The following is a 17,682-nucleotide window of genomic DNA, read 5'->3' as shown; positions in this document are numbered from 1 at the left end:
CTTTCCTTACTTGTTTTTGGCTATTTTAAGTAAAAAATTTAATTTTGGATAATTAAATTTCACAAAAAAAAAGCAAATCAATAAAAAAGTAATATTAAAAAAATAATATGGGAATTGAACCTGTGCCGTTAGACTTTTCACTTCCATGGAAGTTCTTTTAAGCAAATATTATAAACTTGAGGAGATAGGAAGTTGGCTTGCGTCATACCAAGTGTTGCATTTACTATGATAGTTCAATACATGTTTGTAATCGTTTAGTTGTTATTCGTTTTTATTTTTTAAATTAAAAATTTAATTTTCTTAACAATGTTAAATTTTAGGCAACAACAAAATAAATTACATTTTTCCCCTTTATGGAAATTTATTTCGTGCACTTAATTTATTTTTATTTGCATTTTAATGCTATGTCAATACTTGTCGTATACGCGTTTGGTTCGAGTATTAAACTAATCTGGTAAATGGTTCGATATCCTCAGTAGCTAATTTCCTATCTTCCTCAAATCTATAATCTTTGCTTTTAAGTAGGTTTTGCTAATTACGTTTATTTTTAATTTTTGTTGAATTTTAATGGAAAAATATATTTATACAAAAATATATGCAGAAAATAACAAAATAAAAACGATGTATAACATAAAAAAATATTTTTTTAGAAAAATATTTGATTGGCCTGGTGAGATTTGAACCAGCCTTCTTTATTTGTTTCGTTCATAATAAAGAAGAACATATCAGGAAGTAGTTGGAATGTTATGCCGTGGTGTCATATTGGGTTCGTATCACAAACATTTGATGCAACGTGTGAAATTGGAGAAAAATGTTAGTTTTTATTTTCTTAATTCCTTCATCCAAATTAACTTCCAAGGCACAACTTCTACAGCACTGCAAAGGATCCAAAAATGGAGAACTTCCGTCCTATCACAAGCCCATGTAAAATTCATTGGAGACAATCCAAGTTTGCACTGTTTCCGGATCACCGGACTATCCGATTTCGGTTTGTGTAATTGAAAAAAACTCTTCTAAAATTTCGTTTGAGCACATCTTGTAACATAATATATAAACAAATGCGTTATCATTTGGAGAACAGGATTCTTAGAAGATGATGGTTAGGTTAAATTGGCAGCCCGATTTATTGCCAGGCTTACACTATTCAGTCCATTGTGATACCACATTAACCCTCTAATGCCCAATCCCGCCTTTTACGAAGCCCCCTCGTAAAATAAGGAAGCTTTTAGTAAAACACACCTTAAGACAACAAAAATGGGTAAAATAAAAAGAAAACTTAGTAAAATCTGTTCAATAGGCTTTGCAGCATATACCTACTAAATTTTACCGCAACAAATTTTTCTTGTTTCGTTTTCTTCACCCAGAAAAAAGTGTCTTCGAAACTAAAGGAAAAAATGTTCATCAATTTAGTTTAGCCATTTTATTTCCACTCAGTTAATATTTTGTGTGAAATAATAAAATTTACTTGTTTCAGTAAAAAAATCCTAAACTGAAAGCAGTTAGGAATAGTTCATAAACTAGAATAGGGCATGGAATTTTACTAATACTGTTTTCTTCGCTGGGTATAAGAATTTACTACTGAACAAGAAAATTTTATTCACTGATAACAAAGCATTCGTAAAAATAAACAAAAACCGAACTAAAACCAAGTTTCCTCAAATTTAGTAAGATTTCTTATAAAATGATAATTCTGACTTCCTTTATTATAGAAAGCTTATCATACATACGAATAACACTTGGCATAGAAAAATATTTTAGTTCATTCGTACTAAGAAGTATTCAATCCTTTCAAAACTTAAGGAAACACACTTGTTAGAATATAGGAAAATTTCCTACATTTCTTTTATCTACCTGTAATCGATACCTGTCTTTGATGTAATCGATATGTTTGCGCGTGGGTTGTTTTTTTAGTTGGAATCGCGTTGTTATGGTATACGGAGAGATTGTTAAAAAATAATATAGTAAAATAATATTATAAAAAACAAATAAAATATAGAAAATATTTGTTATTTTAAATTAGTGAGAAATATGTTAGTTTTTTGAAAATTGGTTTATAAAAAAGAAAACACCAACAGAATAACAACCCCTTCATTCAACTTCATTTTGGAATCTTCAATTAACAGGTAATATTCAGTGACGCTAACCTTTTGTGAAAAAATTGGTTTTGGATTTTTTTGTTTATATTTGTAGGTATTGAAATTGTAGAAGGTGGACAAAATTGCTAGGCAGCAAATTATTCAAAGTGAAAGGTACTACAAGAAGAAAAAATAATAATAATTAATATTTCAAGGCCAGTCGATGCTGTTGATTCTAAATAAATATATTTAATATATTAATAAAACATGTCTTTTATTGAAGAAAAAATTGCTTATATAAATACATAAAATTGTATTTAAAAACGAAGGTAAGCAGATCTAACTTTGAAGTAAAAGGTTTACCACAAATATGTAAGATTTGTCCAAATGAATGAAAAAAAGTTCAATAAAATCATTCCATATATGAATTCAATTCAGTTGAATTTTTTCATTCTGTAGTATAGTGGTACATAAATATAGGAAAATGTTAACTATTATACGGAATGCATTCTACCTAATTTCTACGAAAATCACATCATTCAAACAACTAAAAATGTCTTTGGCGCTATACGAAGTTCAACTTTCTTCACAATGAGTTCATTTTAACTTAAAGAGGGGGTCACTTTTTTCTGGGTGTTGCTTTTGTGTCGTTAACATTGAATATTTAATCAGCCGGAAAAAAATTGGGGCTAAAAAAAGTACCTAATACATAGGGTCACTTCTAGTTTTAACCGCTGATCCTACTCGATTAACATATTTTCTTTTCTTGAACCAACCAGATTGTTCCTAAAAACAATACAAGACTTAAGTTAACATTTTACAGGTCCGCAAGTAATCTAATGCTGTATGATCCTAAAATTCGTTTACGCCTTGTACAAAATGCAGGCCACTCACAGGTATTTAATTGTAATAGTTTTTGCAAACTCGCCTATCAGGCAATGACCCGTTATAGCGGATATCAGGAACACTAGCATATAGTGTGCGGTTTAATTTTAGATGGGGCCACATTTGCGTAGTGTCGTTGCAACCCATACAATCCTCCCATCGAACATTTGCCATCATAACAGCCTTTTCACGCAGTATGAGCTTGTATATAGCAAGAGGTATACCAACAAATTCTAGTTCCCCTGGAATATCTAAGGTAGTTCCTACCCTTGCTAACTCATCCGCTTCGCAGTTACCCGTATGTTTCTATGGCCAGGCACCCATATTAGGTGAATATTGTACTGCTCAGTCATTTCGTTGAGAGTCGCCAGTCGATGGCCGTTTCGAGTTAAGGAACAGAATCCAAGGATTTTATTGCAGGTTGACTGTCTAAGTACATATTAATGATAACACTTGTTACAGTGATTAGGTAATCTTTTCGCTATTCGAAGTTCCAGGTCTTTAAAATATACTCCGAAACCCACTTGTCCATCCAATTTGGAGCCATCAGTGCAGAAATGTATATGACGTTTATTCCCTGGGGTCTGTGTGCACCACGCCTCACTGTTGGGCATTAGAGTTTCAAACTTTTTGTCGTAAAGTGGTTTCGCCAGAGTGTAATCCACTACGTTTGGCACATCTGGCATTATTTTGAGGACTGTGACCGTACCTTTTTTCCGACCAGAGCGATAGCTCGCGCAACCGCACAGCCGTTGCTGCTGACTGTTTGGCTAATATATCTAAAGGTAATAGATACAATATGACATTAGCAGAATTTGTTACTGCCTGAATGCGCCTGAGATACACAGGCACGTCATTCGCAGAACTTTATCCAAGCTGGTCGACGGCTGAAGTGCCGGCCACCAGACTACAATACCATATAGCATTATAGGTCTAACCACTTCCGTGTATAGCCCCACTTCGGTTTTAGTCCCCACTTTTTTCCTATTGCTTTTTGCACGGGTACAAAGCTACCGTGGCTTTTCTCGCTCTTTCTTCAATATTAAGCTTAAAGTTCAACGTCATGTCCAAGATAACGCTGAGGTATTTTGTACACTCACCAAAGGAAATTTCAATACCCCCTAAGGATCTTAACCGTGGGAATTTTGGGATCTTTGCAGTACATGACTAGTTCTGTCTTTGCAGGATTTACCCCAAGACCATTCTCTTTCGCCCATTTCTCAGCCATCCAGCTTTTCCCGCTTTAGGTATGAAAAACCACTTTTATTTCCCTCCACTTTCCTGGAATATATGCTAAGATGATACATTCTGTATATATCGCCGACAACCAGAGGATAATTCTGCCTGTCACTGCTTGTAACTCCGCCGGAGTAATTCCATCAGGTCTGGGTGATTTGAATGGTCCAAAACTATTTAAAGCCCATTTTATTCTAGATTCCGATACAATTTCCTTGATAGGAAATGACCGCTGAGCCGCTCTGGCACCGTCAGAACATGGTTCAAACGTCAACTTGCCCTCCGATGTTTTAATGAAACCTGGAGCGGAAGTAGTGCATGCTAGTACCTTCCGTAGTCTGGAAGCCTCGGACATATTCTCAATAATGCTGCAGTAATCGTTCCAAGAGTTATGCTGAGCCTTTCTCAGTTCTCGATTGTATCCTCTCAGATTCTTCGTGTAAGAGTCCCAATCCTCCGGAGCTCTGGTGGCCTTTGCTTTGTATAAGAGCTTCCTGCAAGATTTTCTGATATTACTTAACTCCGAAGATCACCATGGCGATTTCCCCCTGGTTTTCATCTAAGGCATTCAGCTTTCAGTGAGATGATTAAGGCCTTAGTAATCCGCTCTACTGCGTGTTCGAGGTTTTGCACAGTGCTCATATTTGGCTCTGGTACTCCGGTATCATATTGAATGATTCCCTATACCTATTCCAATCATCTTTCCTAAAATTTGGCGGAAATATGGTTTTGGTGGTATGAACATCAAATTTTAAACTGTTGCAGTATACTGCAAGAGTTGAATCAGCTGGGATCTGGGCCGGGAAACTTTTACAGCACCTGTGAGTAGACGTCAGACAAATCATTCTCAATGTGAACATATTATATGTTTGGAAGCATTTTGAGACCAAAAATATAGTATGCTTGGAAGATTTTTCTCGCAAAGAAGATTGTGCCCAAAAAATATTTCTGCCTAATTGCATATTCCCTCACATCTTTCTCACTTCCACGAGATTTTTTAGTTCTTATCACCTTTTTCTGTAATACAAACAATGTTGAATAAATTATTAAATTTTATATCACACTATCCACTGGGCTACGTAGCTGTTATTGTCATCAATAGACAATTATCGTTATAAATTTATATTTATATAGTATAGTTTGAGGCGTCCACGAGCCTATGCAAACAAAACATTATTTAACAGAAACATATATTTGTTGGCTACGTGGAGCAATGGTTAACATGTCTGCCTTGCATTCAAAGGGTTCAATCCCTTCTACGACCGAACACCAATTTTTGTTACATTTATTTTTACATATATCCCAAAAATTCCGAAAAGATGTTCGACATTACATAACATATGTTATTACGAGTACTATATTAAATTTTTACAATGAAACTTTACAAGATTTACAGTCAGAAAAGAATAGTGCTTGATATGAACGAAATGGAATGAGCTTTTGGATTTTTTTTTTGGCAAAAATAACAATTTTGTAACAAAAAAAATGTTTTTCGTATAAAAGTTTGACATTTTCGGTGAAATTCAAAAACTCTAAGAAGAGAAGAACGTGAATTCGAGTATAAATAAATAATACAATATACACATAAATTTATTTAGGCGTGAACTATTTTTTAATAGCATTTAACACCATTTTAAATGCATTTAAAATTTATCGTATTTAGAAATACAAATAATTATGCATTTTTATTAACGGATAATTTTGTACTTAATTTCATTTCTACCTTTAATACCGGTATTAAGTTTGCATTATCGCTCTAAAATGGCCATGTTTTCACGTTTACTTTTCTTTAATAATTCATTTTTAAGAAAATAAACTTTTTCAATTGTTGCTTTGGATTATTCCCCACCGAGTTATAATACAATATGCCAAAAAATTATTGTGTTATTCTGCTTTTTAAGATTCGAGTTTTGCCGCTAACCTAACTTAACCTAACCTAACTAATCTTGGATTATTTATTAATAAAAAGGAACTAAACTTTGTTTTTATACATTTTACTGTTTCCCCTTTTTTTCAATTTTCTGTCTCAACTCTAAAAAGAGTATAGTGCCCTTTCGTTATTTTTTATGAAGATCGCTTTGTAATTTTTATATATTTTATTTTTTTTTTAATTTCCTTTGTCTGAATATTTTGATTTACTCGTCGTACGTTACGATTTCTTTTGACGATCCACGAAAAAATTGTGTCCATAATGCTAAAATGACAAAACATGCCCACATATACATAAAATGCTGCTCTCAAGCCAAAAACTTATGCAGTTTTTTTAATGTCTATTCTCTTGGTTCCAAATGTCTATTCTTTTTACTCCGAATACTGATTGCAATATTCAAATTAAATAATATTTAGACAAAACATATCAAAATTTTGGCGAAGCCTAATTAACATGCCAAGCGCATAGCCAAAACAAATGAATTCATAAGACGGTTTTCCTATTCTCTCGCTGTGTTATGTTGATCTCTATTTCTTTCTCTATACTCTCACAACATATATTTGTAAATTTATATATGTTTACAATCACACATATTATTCTTGTGAAACATTCATGTCCCAAACAAACAAAACATTTAATGCTAGTTTAGGAACATTACATTTTTGCTTAAATACATTGTGTTTAAAAATTCTGCACGGAACACATTTTGTTTATATCGGAACATATGAAAAACATATTGTTTTAGCAGTGAACAATACCTTCCACTGCTCCAAATCGATTAATAACTATAGCTCAGGATCCTTATGACAAATACAATTTTTTGCAGATCTATTTCTTTTTAAGTTCTGAACAGAAGATGTGTAATTACAACGGGACGGCATTTCTAAATCATTTTTTGTATGAAACACACAGAAAAACAATGAACACCCCAATGGACTAAATCCAGTTTAACATTATTTGAGTCCATATACATTATTACATTTCAGTTAAAATTTCCCCACTTCACTTTAATAATTTTTTTCTGTACGCTAGTTAAATTAACTAAAAAAGAAAAATTTACACAAATGAAGCATAAAGATTTACTGAATTCTTCTTTGCCACAAAATAGTTCGGAATTTCTTAAATGTTCTACTCGTTTGCAGGTACACGGACAAAAAAAACTATTTTTCACATGTTTGGGTGTAACAATTATATGTTGGAACTAAAATTTTTGGCACATTATTTTTAAGTGCAAGCATATAATGTCCATAAACTAATATGGTATGGTATGTTTATATATTTAAAAAGAAATATTTAAATCTTAAGTAATTATGAGGCAACTTTACAAAACTGCATTTATGATTTGTATGTCCATAGATATATATTATAGGTATAGGAAAATTTGAGTAATTTTTACAAGTTTTCGACTGGCAATTTTTGCCCAAATCGGAAAAACATATTACAACCACATTTGACAAACTACCAGTTTCACTGCTTCTGTAAAATTTATAGCAAATCAGGGTAAAAATCATGGCTAGATTGACTCAAATGTCGGCCCTGAGCATTATTGCCAAAGGTACCATGTGTCTATCTCGTCTCCTTCTGCATGGACGAAAAAGACTGTTTTTCATATTTTTGGATGTAAAAATTATATGTTTGGAACTCAAAATTTTTAACACAATATTTTTAAGTGCCAGCATGTAAAGTTCATAAACTAGCATAACATGTTTGGAACATATATGTTAATATGTTAGAACATATTATGTTTGGGACATAAAATGTTTGTAAATATAAAATGCTTAGATGCAAACATATATTAATTTAGAAATAGCCTATAAACATATATTTGTATAGAAAGAGGGACCTAGAGAGTATGCTGCAAGTTAAATAATGGAAGTAACCTTAACCTTTTGGCGCCTTAAAAATATATCCAAACAAAGACAATTTCATTAAAACTTTTTTTCTACCAGTGTATGCCCTAAGGTGAAACATAATATGTATTAACAATACAAACAATATTTTGTTTGGACCAATCCTGAAAATATATATGCTTGAAACAAAATGTGTTTGGGGTATATGTTACAGAAGCGATTTTTTTGAGGTTGTGGTGGTTGCAAACATAATACCCTGTTCGACAGTGTGGCACAGAGTATATAAAATCAGTATCGATAGTCTAGTAGTGGTACACTTATGTACTTCGTACAGCAACAGTTTCGAATGCGCATTATAGATGATAAATGTATTAAACATAACTTAATACAATGATTTAGTTTTCCTCCAGAGCCAGTTCAAAATTAAAGACAAATTTGGAGCCAGCCAGTGAACCGGCTCCAGCTAGTAATTCAATAATTACAAAACCCCGAGAGAATGGCCGTAATGATCAATTCATATAGTCACCTTTCCTTAAAATAACATAGAAAAGAAACAATGAAAATGTTTCATTTCACGTTTGTGAAATGATGGCCAGATATCTGGCCATCAATGCAATTTGAACAAAATTCTAAATTTTGTTATAATCGGACTTAAACTGAGTGAACAGAGATGAACCCTATATGCCCCACAGAACGCACATTGCACAAGAAGAGCAACTAGTACTATAGTCAAGTGTGCCAAATTTTATTGAAATCGGTTCAGATTTAGATATAGCTCCCATATACATCTTTCGCCCGATATGGACTAATGGTCCCAGAAACCAGAGTTTTACCCCACTTTGGTTGAAATTTTGCACTAGGAGTACAATTAGTAGTGTGGTCAAGTGTGCCAAATTTTATTGAAATCGGTTCAGATTTAGATGTAGCTCCCTTATATGTCGTTCGCCCGATTCAGATTTAGATATAGTTCCCATTTATAGCTTTCGCCCGATTTACACTCATACGACCACAGAGGCCAATTTTTTGCTCCGATTTAGTTGAAATTTTGCACAGGGAGTAGAATTAGCATTATAGCTATGCGTGCCAAATTTGGTTGAAATCGGTTCAGATTTAGATATATCTCCCATATATAGCTTTCGCCCGATTTACACTCATATGATCACAGAGGCCAATTTTTAACTCCGATTTAGTTGAAAATTTGCACAGGGAGTAGAATTAGCATTGTAACTATGCGTGCCAAATTTGGTTGAAATCGGTTCAGATTTAGATATAGCTCCCATATATATGTTTTTCTGCTTCGACAAAAATGGTAAAAATACCAACATTTCCTTGTAAAATCACAACTGCTTAGTCGAAAAGTTGTAAAAATGACTCTAATTTTCCTAAACTTCTAATACATATATATCGAGCGATAAATCATAAATAAACTTTTGCGAAGTTTCCTTAAAATTGCTTCAGATTTAAATGTTTCCCATATTTTTTACTAACATTGTGTTCCACCCTAGTGCATTAGCCGACTTAAATTTTGAGTCTATAGATTTTGTAGAAGTCTATCAAATTTTGTCCAGATCGAGTGATATTTAAATGTTTGTATTTGAGACAAACATTTGACGGATATGATATGGTATCGAAAATTTAGATCTACAAAGTGGAGCAGGGTATAGTATAGTCGGCCCCGTCCGACTTTTGACTTTCCTTACTTGTTTTTTTTTTTACCAAAACCATCAAAAACCATGGTGTTTTGATATAATTTTTTTAAATGCGTTTTTTTTATATGGAATGTGGTTAAATATGTTACCTACTGTACAATATTTGGGACACGTCCCTATAACATAGCGTTATAGGGACGTATTTTGAATGAATATTGTGCTTACATTGGATCTCCAATTTTTTAACACTTATGTTAATAAAAAATTTCGGTTACAAGGAGTCATATATAGGGCGAAAATCGCAAAACTTATACGATTTCTATCAATATTTCCAAAAGATCGATACAATCACCTAGGTCTAAAATTAAATTAAAAATATAAATAATCATAAGCGATTGCATTGTCTTATTTCATCAATTCTATAATTATCAACATATATTTAAAGAATGAAAATGCAAAATAATTTATAATGACTATCCGATTTTTTTAAAGGAAGTTTTAGCTTCGTGATATATTACCGTGATTTGTACAAGCCATAATCTCAGTGGATCAAAAGACTTAAGCCCCAAAAACATAGACTTCCTTCCGGACAATATAACCATTACTACAGCTCATTGGCAAAATTAGGAAATTTGTCTTAGCCATCGCATTGAAATTTTCGATTCAAATTTCAAATTAAAGCAGTGATTAATAAAATAATACATGAAAAAGCACGTCAGGTTCTAAAAACTTAATCTTAACACTTTCGTTCAGTATAGTAGTTTAGTTTAGTAGTTTAATAGTAGGATAAACCAGCTTTCGTAATATTGCACTATGGGTCTAATGAACAAAATTTCATGTTTCATGCAAAATTTCATGTTTCATGCCGCGGAAGTGGCAACTCTTTCTTATTCAATTTTTTCTTGAATTCACAGGTTAGTAAAGTGCTTTAGATTAATTGTGCTCGCAAGAAAACAATTTTAAAGTTATAAACTTTTAGTAAAACTTGAAAAGGATTGTAAATACGTTTTGGTTATGTAAGAAGAATGTGTGATAAGAAGCATATTTTTTCGTTACTAGATTTAACGTGGGCCCCATATTATCTGGAGTAGAACTATCTAACTTGGAACGGATTGTATTCTATACATCGTCGTGATGTCGTCTTCCTGGGAAACACAAATTTGTCGGCTTATACGTCCTAAAGAAGGTACCCCACTACAATTACAGTTTGTGTTGCGGGCCCAAATGCAGAAATTTTTATGTATAGTAGATAACCGATATAAGAAAGAAAGAAAAAAAACACAACTTTTATTCTTATCTACATTTTCTTTCTTATAGGGAATAATTACTTATAAGAAAACGTTGTTTTTAAGCATACGTATGAATAAAAGAAAATTCTTTCTTATAGGGATATATTCTGTAATAATATATAGGGATATATTCTGTAAAAGAATAATAAATTATCATCTTTACATTAGATAACTTCTATAGCTTGTCTCCGTCTGATTAACTTGAACTATTCCTTCTTCTTCCGATTCCAATATACAACAAGAAGGTGTGGTGTTTCGCCAAACTTTCTTATATGTTTTTTTAAGTGGTATTCGAGTGTGTTAGAAATAACCAAAGTCCCTGTCTTATTTATTCACTAATATGCATAAAGATTAAAAAGTGTGAATTACTTGACTCCTCCACTCAAAGGTAGTGATCAAATTGGAGATCAGTGTGCATCAGATGTGATCATGATTTTGAACAGTTTCCCACATTACTAGTTTAAAGAAACTTTGACACACTAACAAATGTCACCAGAAGAAACTTTTTGGCGTTCGTTCGAAGCTGGGATTGGACCCATAACCCTTTGTATGCGAGGCGGGACTGAAGACCATTGTACCACGATGGCTGCACACCATATTTCAAAATATCGATGCATTTAATTTCGTAAAACTGGTAAGTTGAGTCAAACCTTTCATAAGCAAGTGTGCGTGGCAGTAGGTGGATCGGTCTAAAAAATTGTCCATTTTCCATTAATATGATAGAAATTCATAACTATCAATGTTTTGCTATGGCCATGGGAAATACGAGTTATTTAGTTTTATCACACATATAATGTAACGTACATTGAACAAATTAATATAAAACATTTTGTTATATACACTGAATGAGTCAAAGAGTTTTCTTTTCTGACGAACGAAATTTTAGACAATTATTTTCTTTTCACGCTAAAGCTTTTTCTTTAAAAACAAAATAAATAAATTATAGACAATTCTTTCAACACTTCTCATAAATGCAAGCTTATATTATAAGAAAATAATTTATAACAAGGGAGTTTTCGTTTGTCTAAAATTTCGTTCGTGGGTGTATTTAGTATATTCACTGCAAGAAGAGTCTCCTTTTCTCTGGAAGATATTTCGGACAAACAAAACTCTTTGAGAACACACAAATATAAATAAATCGATGCAATTTTAGACCAACTGTTGAAGGTAATCATTCTAATTAAACCAAATCAGATGCAATATGAACTTCTAAATTATCGAGATATAAAATCTAAAGGTATATAAAAGTATACGACATAAATATCGACGCTACTCTTTTGCAAAACAAACCTAATTTTAAAATTTTTTCTTTACCCCCCCAAAAAAAAAAAAACAAATTCTCAATACACTCAAAAAAAGTTTACTTGGAAAGATTTTGAACTTCCTTAAGGAGTTTGGTATTGATTCCGATCCAAAGATGCGGTTTCTTTAAAATAAAGACATTTTTACGGGCCTCCCTGGCTTTAAACCTAGGATCAATAAAAATAAAATTGGATACAGATCTCATTCATCGAGTTTTTGATTTTCTTTTTGCGATATATTAATAAGGGTATTTATGTACAAACAAAGGGAGCCACCGTGGTGCAATGGTTAGCATGGCCGCCTTGCATACACAAGGTCGTGTGTTCGATTCCTGCTTCGACCGAACACCAAAAAGTTTTTCAGCGATGGATTATCCCACCTCAGTAATGCTGGTGACATTTCTGAGGGTTTCAAAGCTTCTCTAAGTGGTTTCACTGCAATGTGGAACGCCGTTCGGACTCGGCTATAAAAAGGAGGTCCCTTGTCATTGAGCTTAACATGGAATCGGGTAGCACTCAGTGATAAGAGAGAAGTTCACCAATGTGGTATCACAATGGACTGAATAGTCTAAGTGAGCCTGATACCTAACCTAACCATATACAAACTAATTCCAATTTCAAAATCCAAATTATGCCAGGTACTTCAAAGTAAAAACAGTTTTCTTAATGCTAAAAAAACTTTAAACTAAAGATGCAAATCCTTAAAATAAGTCTTAGCCTATATTTGAAGCGTTTTTATCTTAAATTTAAAAATTCAATATGTCAGTTGAGTTGAAGACGATTCTTTAAATTAAAAATGTTTTTATTGATTTTAAGGAAAATTTGACTTTCTTCAAAGATCTACAACATCAGCAGAGAGACGCAAAATTTCAAGATTTGTGTCCTAAATTTAATGAAAAAAAAAATTTTGAAGCAAGGTTTATAAACTTTCTTTTAATTAAAATGTCATTGTTTTAAATAATTTTGTCCTTAGCATTGCGTAAATTTTGAGTTCTAAAATTTAAGTTGCATAATCTTCCATATTAGGTTAATATTTTTTTTCAGTGTAAACTTAACGATTATGTTTTCTTATATTAAAGTAATTTTGCCTTTCTTCAAAGGCACGATACTTTAACGATATGACACAAATTTCGAAGATGAGTACCCTAAACTTAATTAAAATTACCATCTTACCTTTTCTGAACTTCTTGTAGATATTTATCCAAACAAATATTTCCAACTCGCCAGAAACGGTAACTATCACTAAATATTTTGTTAAAACTCCAAAAAAGTGTGGCGTTTACGTGCAATTGTTTCGAATTTTTATACTGGTAGGTTGATGTAAACACTTGGAAATTGAGTTGTTAACTTGGTATCATTCATTGACAGCAGGTGCCTTATATACAAACTGGGACCATCGTTTGCCAACAACTAACCGCCAACACCTACAACACCAGCAACATGAACATATAACGAATACCCTGACAGCGATACTCCAACTCACACAGATACATGCACTAGCTATGTTTATCATAGATAACCTAACTAATAGATGACCCATCGGTGTCAAACACAGTCTGACAGTTCCCAAAATGAGGAATAAACGAAGAAAATAGGGGGAATTACAAATTCTCTATTAGATTTGTTTTTAAAATTTTCCTATTTTATCCACAATTTGAATTTTGATATACTAGATGATTTATAATCAAATTAAATATTCAAAAGTTCATATTTGAACAAAAAATTGCGACCAAAACCGCGAAAAAACAAAATTTAATTTTGGACAAATTTTCTCTTTACGAAAAACACAAAACTAAAATTCATTTGGGCTTCTTCAACATTTTCTTGTCGGAGAGCGACGGGCCATCTATTAGTTAGGTTATCTATGATGTTTATGGAAGTTTGTTGTTAGCTGTTCCTTTTTTAACGTTAAGAAAAACAAAACATTTGAAATTGTTTCCAAACCAAAACAGTATGCAACAAGAAATTCAAGATACTTTGTCAGAGATGGGAATTATTATTTTCAGGCTAAAAGCTATATTATTAGTACCCACCTGACCACAACGTTCGTTATCATATTCGATATAGAAATATTCTCGTTTTTTTTCTCGAAGAAAACTATCGAAAACGATATCGAGAATGGTTCGAAAAACGTTCATCTTTCGTGCTCTTACTGCCAGCAAACTCTTCGTTTTCGAAGGCTTGCTAGTGATTCGCTAAAGAAGGTTTCGCGATATCTATAATTGATCGTTAACGAATCTATTTCGAATTCGTTTTCGAGTTCGATAGCATTTCGATTTCGAATGTTTTCTGTACTGTTTTATTCCCATCTTGTTCCATTATAAGTTGCGTAGTAAAAGAAAAATTTCAAGTTTGTTTTTATTTTATAACAACACAATATAGTATTAATATATATAATACAAAATAATATAGATATTAGTCTTGCGAACAAAATACTTAAAATATTTACATTTAGGAATATATATTTAAAGTTATTTAAGGCACTGCATTGACTTTTTTATTAAGCCGGTCGTGGCTATGTCATTGAAAAGGACTATAATCAATGAGTAACATATTCCTGGATACATCTGCAAACTAAACAAGAAAGAAAATTGGTAGTTTTTTAAAAGATATATAAATAAATTACTTACCTCTTTTAGATTCGCTAAAACACTTCACCCGCACTTAACAATTTCTTAAACTGAAATGACTTTTTAATCTCTTTCTTTGTCAAAAAAAAAAAAAAAAAAAACATGGCGGAACACCAAAAAATATTCGTTATTACTTCGAAACAACGAACGTTCGAAACGTTCGAAATTATAGTTGGGTATAGCCAAACATGAGCTTTAGTGATACGCGTCATAGTCGGAACAGAGTGTTCAAAGTTGCGATGTACAGTTGAACTTTTTTATGATGAATATTGACGGAATTAGGATATTGATTCATTATGTAGAAAAAAAAACATTATTTAGAAACTCCAAATCATTCATTTTTTCCATTTTTTTTACTTCAGTAACTACAAACAAAAAAACTAATAATTATTTGCGCAAACATTTTATAAAAAAAAAAAAACTATTGGGACGAAAAAACTGTTTTTGGCATGTGCAAGCGGGTAGCGCTCAGTGATAAGAGAAAAGTCCACCACTGTGGTATCACAATGGAGAGAATAGTCTAATTACCACGAAATAACGAATTACAAATCTAACAATTTTTTTAACTCAGTGAAATATAATTGAGATACAAATCAAAAGCCACGACTGAGAAAAAAACTCCTGAAAACATCGTATATAAATGGTGCATATTGATGAATAGGCTACAAAACATTTTAATAACGATTTAAAAGAATATAAAATATTTATAGTTCATTTAATTTCCCAATTAAATACAGAGAAATTATTTCATTTACAAATTTCAAATGAAACATCTCTGCTCAGAAAACAAGAATATGATACGGTAAGCCAATAAAGCAACGGGGAGTTACTTCGTTTCATTTCGTGAGTTTGACCGCATACTTGATAGCGTGAATGTTCCATAGCACGAGAAGGCGACATGGAAAATATGTTAAAGGCCGAAACATAGCGAATGTGTTTTCATGCTGCGCAACATGTTGCCAATGTTTCAACGAAGTCACGCAGCCGAAAGATGTTCATTTGATATGAGGTGAGTTTTATTTAAATTGCTCATACGCCTAAACAACCTGTTGACTTCCGTTTAGATTGAAGTCATTATTCCTCGACTTATGTATGTGTATTGTGTGAATGTGTGTGAGTCGTTCATCAATTACACATGTATTCCACTGTTGTTTGACATGTTAACTGACAGTGTTGATGAATGTAAAACATGACGCAAATTGCAAGCATTGTTGACGCTTTTAATCTAAATTCCCTGTTTTTGGAACTTTTTGGGGTTGAGATAAGGAGCTGAATAACGAAAATTTCACCCACTGATCTATCATGAACTGCAATAACAGAATTTTATATTTCCTCCTCAACTTGGCCATGTGCATGCTATGGTATAATACGCATGTTGAGTCAATAAATAATCGATTAAGGTATATAATATATGACTCCTAGCGATAATTGAAATCCACATTAATAACAAAGCTTCATTTACATTACACCTTTCAATATAATTTATAGTGTATTTCCCGCACTCCAGATGGTTGACAACAGACACTCTGATCTTGTGTTCGTTGATTTTTTCTAGTCATTAACCATTAGCGATGTGGGCATATACACCCAATCGTTTATCTACATCAGGCCTACAGTTGTATAGTGAAATATTAACGCAGTGGATGAGGAGTTGCAATGTTTTGAAGGATTTCTGTCATCGAATTCGGGCAGATGGACAAATAACGTACTCGCTTTTTGAATGTCAACGAACAGACATAATTTTTAAATAGAACTCAATAATTTTCCCTTCTACAAATTCCTGCCAAGTCTAAGATGGGAGGCATTACGGTAGGCACACACGAATAAACAAACCGCAACATCGTAATAATGTTAAATGCTCTTCTTTGAAATGTAAGGCCTTTTCTAAACTCTTAGAAAGATTTTCTAAATTCTAAATTTAATTATAAATTTTCATAGTCTCAAGAAGAAATCCGATTTCCTTAAGTTCTTCCTAATTTCGTTTTCGAGGCAAACTTAAATATTTAAATTTGTTAAAATATTTTAATTTTCAAAAGTGATATATTAAAAAATTAAAGAAAGTTCAGTGAAATTATTAATTGGAGCTCTTCTAACATATGTTTAGGGGCTACAGATACAGTGAATATAAAAATCACGTGATACATCCATAAGCGTAAACCCTCAAAAAATTGCATCTCTAACATATTATATTTTTTTATTGCTTTTAGAGATTATATTTTTTTATTGCAAAAAGAAAAATTTTGTATAAAAAAATGTGTTTGGCACAAAAGTTTTAAATTTTCGAAGAAATTCAAAAACTTTAACAAAAGAAGAACGTGAAGTCGAGTATAAACATAAATATTTTTCCATAGAAACCTAAAGTTATTTAACACACTGTTAGAAAAATATGTTTTTCATATGTTATAAACAAAATATGTTTTTCATATGTTATAAACATATAATATAAACAAAATGTGTTTCGGGCACAATTGTTAAACACAATATATTTAAGTGCAAACATGTAATGTTCCTAAACTAACATTAAATGATTGGGATATATATTTTAGCATGTTAGAATATATTATGTTTGGGGCATGAATGTTTCATGCAAACAATATGTGTGAATGTAAACATATATAATTTTAAAAAATTTCGAGAAAACATATATATGTTGTGATATTTTATTCAGAGAGCGACAGAGAGAGAGAATAGAGAAGTAAATAGAGATGGGAGAGTTGACGAAATATATCAACATAACACAGCGAGAGCATCAAAAGAGAGAAATTTCCGTGAAACCGCTTGTATGTTGTTTCGGAAAACTGTTTTATGATAAGGCCAAAAATTTGATATGCTTAAGT

General features: G+C 32.2%; 1 protein-coding gene across 1 annotated transcript in view; it reads right to left on the bottom strand.

The window, feature by feature from the left end:
* The window catches only part of AstC (Allatostatin C), a 76,897-nt gene extending 63,345 nt beyond the window's left edge, over positions 1 to 13,552 (bottom strand). Inside the window, exon 1 of the mRNA XM_075295801.1 lies at positions 13,389 to 13,552. The gene's annotated coding sequence lies outside the window, so the exon portion shown is untranslated. The remainder of the gene's footprint in view (positions 1 to 13,388) is intronic.
* Between the last annotated feature and the right edge of the window lie 4,130 nt (positions 13,553 to 17,682).

The sequence above is a fragment of the Haematobia irritans genome, chromosome 2, assembly GCF_050003625.1.
Source record: "Haematobia irritans isolate KBUSLIRL chromosome 2, ASM5000362v1, whole genome shotgun sequence".
Lineage (NCBI taxonomy): Eukaryota > Metazoa > Arthropoda > Insecta > Diptera > Muscidae > Haematobia > Haematobia irritans.
This window is presented reverse-complemented; position numbering and strand designations above follow the sequence as displayed.